The sequence below is a fragment of the Halichoerus grypus genome, chromosome 14 (genome assembly GCF_964656455.1).
Source record: "Halichoerus grypus chromosome 14, mHalGry1.hap1.1, whole genome shotgun sequence".
NCBI classification, from domain to species: domain Eukaryota; kingdom Metazoa; phylum Chordata; class Mammalia; order Carnivora; family Phocidae; genus Halichoerus; species Halichoerus grypus.
In genome coordinates this window covers 72,226,206-72,237,232 of record NC_135725.1, presented here as the reverse complement: position 1 = coordinate 72,237,232, position 11,027 = coordinate 72,226,206, and positions in this window count along the sequence as shown.

The following is an 11,027-nucleotide window of genomic DNA, read 5'->3' as shown; positions in this document are numbered from 1 at the left end:
CAACTCTGTTGTTGCCCAATCCTGCTTCCCTCCCTCCCTAAGGATTTCCCCTGAGAACCCTCCCTCAGCAAATCACCTCAGGTTTGGCTTCTAGGAAACCTGACTTAAAACAGTGACCTAAGAGTGAGTTCTCTAAGGATGGGATCCTGGGCTCAGATCACTCACTGATAGCAACAAGGATCCCGTCACTTGGGGTAGGCAGAGTATCAGCAGTCCTTGGTATGGTGGCAGTGGAATGACCAATACATTTATTTGTGGTGAGCAGGTAGAAGTAAATACACTAGTTTGTGTGATGTCCTGGCCTCATAGCACTCATTGCTATTTGGAATGATCTTTTTAAATCTTTATTTTCATGATTTCATTTGTTCTCCGCTAGGATGAAAAATCCACCACATCCCAAACCTTGTCCATCTTCTTCACTCAGGTTTTCCCAGTACCTACAACAGTGCCTAGCATTTAGTAGCTATTAAGTGATTATTGGTTAAATGAATGAATAAAAGATTCATAGATGGGTCAGAAGAAGGAATGACTGAAGAGGAGATTGGTTATTAGGTGTGAGGGTCAAAATATTTACTGAGATAGCCCCGGACCTGACAAATCAAAAAGTCACCATCCATAGGGTGTGGAGTCCCCCTTTTGCCAGCTGACATTTTAGTTAGTAGATCTAGGGAAATTGTCTCTGTTTAGCTTCTCAAGGGTTTAGCCAAGAAAAATGCTTTCTGCCTCCACTATATCATTCTTCTGTTTCCTGTGTTCTATGTTCTGTCAGCATGACTCCATCTATTTTCTACCTTCCAGAAATGTATCAAAATCTACAGTCCACTGAGGCCCCAGGTGGTGAGGCAAACACAGGTGCTCCCTCTCCCATCTTGAACTGGAAGCTCATTGAAACATTTGCAACTCCACAATAATAACCCTTACTGTAATTATTAATATGTTAGGGCTCAAGGCTGCCATGTTATTTGCTGCTTTCTGTTTGTTCTGGTTTTCTGTTTCTCTGTTTTCTTTTTCCTGACTTCCCTCATTGAATAATTTTTAAAATCCCACTTTGATTTATCTATAATGTTCTTAAGTATGTCTCTTTGTATAGTTTTGTTATGGCTGTCTAGGTATGACGTTATATGTATGCAACTCAGTCTATTGGTGCCGACTTCCTACCAGTTCAAATGAAGTGTAGAAGCTTTTCCTCTCTCCCCATCCCTTCAGCCTCCTCTTTTCATAATAGAATTGCCTTAAATACTTCCTGGACATACATTTAGAGCCCAATGGGGATGAAAGTCTTAGCTCCCACCTGGACTCAGCCTTTTCTGACACCACTTGGGCAGGGTGGAACTGCCTCATTATGAACTGGTGAGGGTGGAAATTCAGGCCCCCACTTGGTTTTTGCTGGCCTGGGTAGAGGTGAGGTCAGTTTTTCTACGGTGTTTGGCTGAAGTAGAACCATTATTGTTTAAATGTTTTCCGTCTTGCTAGGCTGCCCTTTTCCTGGTCCTTTGGCTAAAGAGAGCAACTTAGGGCTTTTTTTTTTTTTTAATGTCCTTTGGTGTTTCTGAGTTGCTAGCTTTTTCAGCTCCAAGTCTGAGATATTTGAAGCAAAAAGCAAATCTAGGGAACTCAACATGTGTCAGTCCTTGGGTCTGTCTTCTTCTTACCCGATCTACCGCCTTCTTTCCTTTATAATCTCCTTATATTTGTTTTATACATGATGTTCATGAGCTTTAGTTGTATTTAGTGGGAGGCACAGGGAAAAGCACATCTACTCCATCTTCCTGGAACTGGAAGTCTGCTGTATAGATTTTTATAGCCTTTGGATGTTGACTCAAATAAATCTATTACCTATTAAAGATATAAAATAAATAAATAAATAAAATAAGAAATAAATATAAAATAAAAATAAGTAAATGCTTTATTTATTTTATAAATAAATAAAAATAAAACAATGCAATGGAAACAGGAAGAAGCGGATTCGATCGTTGAGATAAGTGATGTAATGCATTAGGAAATCAATTAAGACATTTATCCTATCTCAGAGGGAAGTGATATAAAATTAATACAGTGATAGTAAAGATAATGAATATGAAGGGCCATCTCAGGACACACATTCTTTGAAGGATACCAAAAAACTAGAACCAAACGGATGAAGGACAATCAGTAGGAAAGAAATTGTGGAACACACTTGACAATTCACAAAATGACAAAAAAAAAAAAAAAAAAAAAGATTTAGAAAGATGTGAAAAAATCCGTGATACCTCTGGGAATTTTTGAAAAAATTAAAGTAAAGAAAGGCCACAAATATTCTCCCTTATCAAACAGGCTATTAAAATTTGATGGCATTCTCAGTTAGCCAGAGTATGAGAAATGGGTACTTTCACACATTGCTATTGGTTGTATGAGATCTGGAGGGTAATTTTACAACATACATTAAATTCCTAAAAATGTTTATTGAGTTTGACCCAATTTTTTCAGTTCTATTACTGTATCCTTAAGAAATAGGGAAAAGAGGGGTGCCTGGGTGGCTCAGTCGTTAAGCATCTGCCTTCGGCTCAGGTCATGATCCCAGGGTCCTGGGATCGAGCCCCGCATCAGGCTCCCTGCTCAGCGGGGAGCCTGCTTCTCCCTCTCCCACTCCCCCTGCTTATGTTCTCTCTTGTGCTGTGTCTCTCTCTGTCAAATAAATAAATAAAATCTTAAAAAAAAAAAAGAAATAGGGAAAAGAGATGAGCAATGATTTAGCTATAGGATGGTTCATGGCAGCTTTCTACATAATAGTAAAAATTAGGCACAATTCTATAGCAAAACCCTTGGAAGGATTTACTGTGCATCAGGCATTTCCTAAGCTTTGTCCACATATTAACTCATTTAATCCTTCCAGCAACCTATGAATGAAGTGTTATTATCATTCTCATTTTATAAATGAGGACAATTGAAGCACAGAGGGATTCAGTCAGTTGCTGGGATTTGAGTCAGTGCCTGGGTCCATGCCTCCCACCACTCTCTCTGCTGTCTGTCTAGATAACACTTACATCCCATGTATATGATGGCTTCTTATACAGCCATTAAAATAATGTCATAAATGTTCATATTTAAAATATAAAAATATGTTCCAAATTGATTATTAATGGAATGCTGGCGAGTTACTAAATAACAAGGCAATCTTGGGGGAAAAAAATATAAGGGTAGATTTTTTTAAAGGATTTATTTATTTTAGAGAGATTGAAAGAGCATGAGCAGGAGGGGAGAGCAGCGGAGCCCGATGCCAAGCTTGATCTCATGACCCTGAGATCAGGACCTGAGCCAAAACCAAGAGCTGGTCGCTTAACCAACCTGCCACCCAGGTGCCCCTATAAGTGTAGATTTTTAAAGTGCAGCATCTAAGTGTAAAAAATTCATGTCAGAGGATTAATGATTCTTCCTTTAGAGCTGTGGTGCGTTGGATTGTGTTGTAGATGCAATGATTTACCTAGGAATGATAAGTTCTGGGCAAGTGCCAGATAAATTTGCTGCACTAAAAGGTCTTTCATAAGAAAAACTGAATTTTCTCCAAATTTCTCTAACATTGGATGAGTAGATGCATATTTCCTTCCAAAACTGTCTTAAGTATTTTAATGTTAAAATTATGTTTTCATAAAGCTTTGTAAAACTGATCACTGGAAACTGGGTTTGTCAGCCATAGAAACTGAGATAAATATGTTTTCCTTAAAATATTAGAGGCTTATTATTGAAAATTATCTTAAAAATTGTGACTTCTCAGGCATTTCCTGGTCTTCTTTGCCTTCTTAGAAACTGAGTTTACTCGTGGTTCTTTGCTCTCTCAATGTCACTCCTCTGTAGGTCTTTCTTGCTTCTTCAGTGGTTTTATTCCTCATTGCCTATCCCTTCTGAGAGGCTTTGGGGAATAGACTGAAATCAGGGTGATTCTTTTTTTAGGCTGTCATAAACAAAGCGACCTGAACAGAATGATATGGGACCGGATGATCTTCAGAGTCTCCTGGGAAGGTGACTTAAATGAACAAAGATAAAATGAATGAACACATGACACTTAATGGACTGTTTTAAGATCCTTAAATGTAATACATCCAAATAATTAAAAAAAAAACCAGGAAGGAAAAATGGAGTTGACCTTAAATCGTATATTTGGTCCATACTTGTGTAAAGCCTCAGTTGAAATAAGAGGCATCATACCAACCACCATGGTGCTAACATTGCTAAAAACGAAAGTCGGAAAGTAGTGTCACGCCAACGCTTCTAATTTTAATCCCAGCTCTAAATGGTTAAGAGCACACCCAGCAAATGGTAGTGTGTATCTAAGTCCGGGTTTTTTTGTGGTTAACATCTCTGACATAACCTTAGATAGGGCAGGTGGTTCCTCTTCTTTGGGGCACAATTCTAAATATGGCGTATCCTTTCCAGAGGCTGTGGTTTGAGAGAAGAGTAATGATGGCGACTTGTGTAATTACAGGTATGATGACGAAGCTTATAAGAAAAACTTGGCCTTTGTGAATCTCTTAGAAGTTTTTAATGAAGAGGGACTCACTAAGGAAGAATGTAAAGGTTTAGAAGTCATGTAATTATTTTCCTTCATCTTTATTTTGCTTTATACTGAGATGATCTTTTAGAAGGCAAGGCAAACATCTAGGCACATATTTTTTTCTGCATATAATTACATATTATGCTGAAATAATATATTGAAAACTACTTGTTTCTACGGTGATCTGTACCAAAAGTAAGGTTCATAAATGCATGCATCTTGGCGACAGTGCTACTTAAATAAATCTGAAACAAATAAAAGAATAGTGACCTGAAATACGTTTGCTGTAAAGATGTGAAAGCACAAGGACCGGCAAACCCTCCCCCCGGGAAGGTAGACTGTGGCTAAAGAGGGGAGTTGAGTATAGCATCAGGTGCTCTCCTCCTGAATCCCCATAGAGTGACACATAGACCACATTAAAAAGGAAACACGCACACCAGTGTTGCAAATCAGGAATGGGTAACAGGTACAGGCAAGAAACTGGTGAATTTCTGCCAGCTGTAAAGGGAACGGGTGAGGATATTGGACGTTATTGAACCAGGTCAGATCTGCCCTCTTGAGAATGAGTATCTAAGTCCACAGCACTGGGACACTAAGCATGCACTCATTCTGGAGGGGCTCTGAGACTCTTCCCTGACACAAAAGGCAGTATCAAGCTGTGTAGAGGTTTTCAGCTTTGCTTCTAGATCAGGCCCAGAAATAGAGCAGAGAGGATGGGGAGGAGGATTTAAAGCTCATTTATAACAGGTTATTAGAAATGTGAGTATGAAGCTGGGGAGAGAGGATGGAGCTAAAGATAAAAATTTCAGCATATTGTGGTATTTATAGCCTTGCATGAGATGGCTGGATGAGATCACTAGGGGAGAGTATAGATAAGAGAGAGATGCTGCCCAAGGATTGGGCTGGGGCATGTTCTAATATTCGGAGGCTGGGAGAAGAGGGTGGAAAGAAAAATCCAACAAAGAAGATTAGGGAGGAGCAGGTTATTTCTGAGCTATTTAAAATGATTCCAGAAAGGCTTCTTGATCAAAATGGTAGACCTGAACCCTTTCCTTTCATCCCAAGATTTCGCTGATGCAACAGTCCGTGTATATGAATAAGAATACATCTGCATACATGCTGAAACCAATCTAAGTGCCATCACTTTGACAAAGTTTGGAAGGCAGGAAGGTATCTAATATTCTTATTCATAAATAACGCACAGGAAACAGTAAAGCGCACCCTGCGGGACGCTTGAGCCAGCTGTCAGGGGAGGTGGGAAGTGATTTCACCAGAGTAAAGACTCCAGGCTCTGAGTCAGCACATCCAGAGGGCAGGGACGGGCTGTGCGTTGTCAATCAGGGTGGTGAGTGAGAGGCTTGCATACAGAACAGGGGGACCGAGAGGCTTCACCAGCAGCGGGAGCCCTATGAAATGCTCTCTGAATAGGTTGGAAGATTTGCCTGGAAGAGGCCCTTGGTTGGAATTTTGAATCTAGGTAGAGAGACAGAGTAGAATATGGAAAGAATCTTAGACTCTCACAGGGGATTAAAGAGGTGAAGGAAAAACAGCTTTCTCCAGAAGTGAAATATACTGAAGTATTCTATGCTCAGCGTAGAGGCTTTTCATCACTTTGGCAACTGTGGGAGCTCTAACTCAGCCTGCCTATGCCCTCCCCACGAACCACATACTCAGAGCCCACAGGTAGCCATTCCATTAAAAAGAGACCTGCTGCATGAACAGACCAACAAATCCGCAGAGGAAGCCCGCTCTTGTTACCAATATGAATCAAAACAGCTCTTCATTTGTAATTATGTGTATTAAATCAATGATCACAAGACATTTGTGGAAAACAAAACCATGAGAGAGGAGAGGCAGAAGAAAGGAAGAAAAAAGTAATGTAAAGAACAGAAGAGGGGCGCCTGGGCGACTCAGTTGTTAAGTGTCTGTCTTCGGCTCAGGTCATGATCCCGGAATCCTGGGATCGAGCCCCACATCGGGCTCCCTGCTCCACAGGAGGCCTGCTTCTCCCTCTCCCACTCCCCCTGCTTGTGTTCCCTCTCTTGCTGTGTCTCTCTCTGTCAAATAAATAAATAAAATCTTAAAAAAAAAGCACATAAAAACTCTGACATTTTAAATGGTATTTTATCCATAAAATAGAGGAAATGAGAAGAATTAATGGATATTAAAATACATTATAAAATTGAAATAATTGAATATCATTATTACTTTGGCAATACTTATTTACATCATCGCGTTATTGTAGATCTTTCTTTTTTTCAGGATTAGAATCAACCTATTGTCAACACTCAAATCTTAATTTGTTGCAGAACCAAATGCAAATATTATAGACCCTGACTGCATAGAAACAGGTGTACAGCTGACAACGTGCAAGGGGGAGGGAAAAAGTAGTGGAAGTGTGGGCGCTCTAACTGTATCTTCCATAGTCCAGAAGCGGTGGTGGATCTTTAAGTGTATCTTTTAAAGTATAATGATAGACAATATAACTGATAGTAAGTTAACTAACATATCTCAGAAACTTGAGAGGAGTTTGAGTAAAAGTGTTCTGAACTGCTCATCTTTTATGAAGGGAGATATTACATAACTTTTCTAACTGATTGATTCAGAAAGAATATTTGTTAGGAAGTAAGTGTATTTATTAGAGTTGCAGTGATAATCACCAGAAGAGCTGAAACCAGAAATGGGTAAAGGGGTTTGCACTTAGGCTAGGACTAGAGATGAATCAGAAGACGGGATCTTTTATTTTTTATTTGTACCCTTCTTAGGAGTGTTTAAAAAAACAGGTGTGTGTAGTGCTATTATTAATAAGGAACCATTATTTTAAAATAAACTAACCAGGATCATAGAGGAAGAAACTCCTAAGTTTTTGAAACTATCGTAATACTGATAACCAAATTCTAACAAAGAAGAAAATGATAAACTTTTAATTTTATGAGCTTATAAATGCTGATGCAAATACATGTTAACAAAATAGGTTTGGTAGTAAATTAAAAGATTGATGTGACACATCCAAAGAGAGTTTATTCCCAGAACATAAAGATATTTCAACATTTGGAAATCAATTCATACATTTCTACTTATTAATGGATTAATGAAGGAAAAAGCCACAGTCATCTCAATAGATTGAAAATTCAACATTCTTTCCTGATTAATAAATTCTTACAGTAAAAGACAAATAGAAATACGCATTTTCGATGTGATAAAAGTGGTTGAATCACGTATGACAAAATTTAACTCCTTAATATATAAAGTGCTTTTACAAAGCAACAAGAAAAAGATACACCCAATAGAAAAATAATAGTAGGAGGCAAATCAGAGTAAATCAATTATCCCCAAAACATTAAAAAAATATTCAACCATATCTCATTTAAAGAAATGTAAGCATAAGCTACAAAATAAAAATTTTAAGCTATTATATTTGCAACTATTGAAATGCTCAATACTGGAGAATTTGAAAGAAACAGGCTCACATTCTCATCTAGTTGAAAGATGTATATGTTGATAAAATAATTCTGGAAGATAACTTGTCAATATTTTAAAAAGCATTAAAAGTATATTATATCCTTTGATCTAGAAATTACATTTCTAGAAGTTGTATCTAAAGAAATCACTTGAGATAAATATTCACAAAATTTAGCAAAAAGATTAATAGTCAGAATATTGTATTTATAATGAAAAATAAAAATAAATGTCCAACAATGAAATAATAGTTAAATATTGTAGGTCCATATGATAGAATATTATTCAACCACCAAAAGTGATGTTGCACATGAATACTTGTTGATATGGAAGATGTTTATGATATATTCAGTGAAAAAACAAAGCTTAAAATAATAGTATGATCTTGTTTTTATTTAAAATGATTCTCTATATCTATCTAGCTAGCTCTCGAGTTATCATTTATCTATTTACCTACTACTTATGCATCTATCTGAAAAAAGCTGGAACAATATCATGATGTTAATGTTAGTTACCACTGGTTGGTATTTTTTCATTTTCTCTATGGTACATTGTATATTATTGTATATTATTTTTTCTTTTCAAAAAATAAACAAGTATTGTTTTGCAATAAAGTAAATGTTATTTTAAGGTAAAAGTGTGTATATTTTTTCCCTTTTGTTTAAACTATGACAAAGGATTAATACTCTTTTCATAAAATGACTCTTGCAAGTCAATTAGAAAAATGAACAACACAGCAGAAAAATGGGCTTTAGACGATTCTCAAAATAAAAACCATAAATGACCTAGGAACAAGAAAAATTCAACCCCACTAGTAATTTAAAAAATAAAATCAAAATGAGATAATCTTTTTCTATCACCAAACAGACAAGTCTTCTAAAAAGTAGAGAATTCTCTGTGACAGCAAATGTTTAGGGCTATGAGATCATTTGTACAATGCAGATGGGAACAATATTTCTAGAGAATATGATAATACATAACAAAAGCCTTAATGTTGTGCATGCCATTTGGCCCAGACATTCCCTTTCTCAGAGTTTCCATAAAGAGATAATTACGGACATGTGCAAATAAGGATGACCATTACAATATTGTTTGTAATAGTGAACATTAGAAAAGACTCAAATGTTCAAAAATAAATTAACTAAATTATGGTATATCCATAAATTGGAATATTAGTCAGAAATTAAATTGGACTTTTAGAAGAAAGGTTAATGACATGTAACAGTTTATAATATATGGCAAAATGGAAAGAAGTGTTCTTTTTCTGCTTCTTTACAAACCAGGGAATGTGTTTTTTTGGTGCCACCTGCAACACCCTGGTGCTCTTGTCACATCTGATACTCAACCACTTAAGATGGCTTGTTGGTGCTTGTTCCAACACTTGGTAACAATGATGCTCTGTCTCTCTCTTGTCTCTCCTTATGAATTTATGCAGTGATTTTACAATGGGAAAGATCTACATTTAACAAAGAAAACAGTACTGGTATGTAATGGGTCTGTGTTCCTGAGATACAGAACCTTAACATGAGCACAGAGCAAATAACCTTATATGACTTGAAAATGTACTTAGAACTAACAAAAATAAATAAATCTGCCATTTATTTGACCTTTTGATTAAATCAACAATGCCAAAAATATACTTTTTTTGCTATTCAAGACTTGGAGAGGAAATTAATAGTATAAGGGGTATAGTGTGTGCTTTGAAACTCCATGCAAATTACAAATCACCTCCATAGAGTCATCAAGATTCAGTTGTTCCCTCTACAATCATTGGAAACACCACAGTATGGTGATTGAGAGCTCAGCCTCTTTTGGTCATACACTAGGCTCTGTTGCTTTGTGTGCTTGGGTCAGTTATGCAATCTCTCTTTGCCTGTTTCCTCACCTAAAAATGGGCATAACAATAGTACTGACATCGCAGGGATTGTGTACAATTAAAGATAATATATTTAGAGGCCTTAGAATGTATATGGTAAACATTCAGTAAACGCTAGCTGAGAGTATTATTTTTATGACTACCATTATTATAAGGGGATTTCTGCTTATTTTAGTTTTCAGTTACTTTAAGTATTTAATAAAATTGAATGGTTTCCATCATATTTACTTGCTTACTCATTCACTCACTGTATTTCCTGATATCTTTATGATTTGTTTGCTTTGGGATCTTGACTATCAGAGCCTAAAAACACACACAGGGAATCCATGAGGCTATAGAAGCCATGAGGAAGAGACAGGAAAGTAAGGGCAGTGATTCAGCAGTAGGAGGGAAACAGAAAAGAGCTCAAAGTGGCAGATGATAGAACCAGGCTATGGACACCTGGTTTGAGGGGCAACATGACTCCTGCATCACAAGCCACACGCTGGGTACTGAGTACCTGTCCTGACCCCGATTTTCTGTGGGCTGGCTTTTCTGGTTGGCTTGATTTCCATGTCTTTCTTTTATAATAAAACTTTCTCAGCTGAAGAAACCTAAAAACACCTTAGAAGTTTGCAGAGCATATATGACACGCATGTCTGAACCAGGTCAAGGATGCCATGGATAACTACACGAAAGATCCACACGGGATGCTGGCCCTCTCCAGCTTTTCTGCTTTATTGGCCTCTTGGCCTTTTGTTTTGGACACAGGCTACAACCTTATTCTTCAACTAGCCCTTTGGATGACTGTCTTAATTTTGGACTTACAATCCTGACTTTGATCCAAAGCACCCCTCTGTGTCTCAATCCTGAATTATGACTTCTCTATGATGAATTGGAACTCTGAATAAGCATGTCCTCCTCTTGTCATAGCCATGGAATCTGCTTGGGACTGAAATGGAAGGAAGGTTGTGATAGAGTCTGAGTAATGGGCAGTTGGATCGAAAGGCAAGGGACATGAGCAGGAGGGTTTTAGAAAGTAAAACTGATAGAATGTCAGGGGTGAAGAAGAGGGCAAAGTCCAGGGTAATTTCTATGTTTTTGTCTTGGTTGCCCGGAGGGACTATGAACAAGAAATGGCAGGTTTTCCAGTAAAGAGGACAAGTTGTTGCATGGAGGCAGATT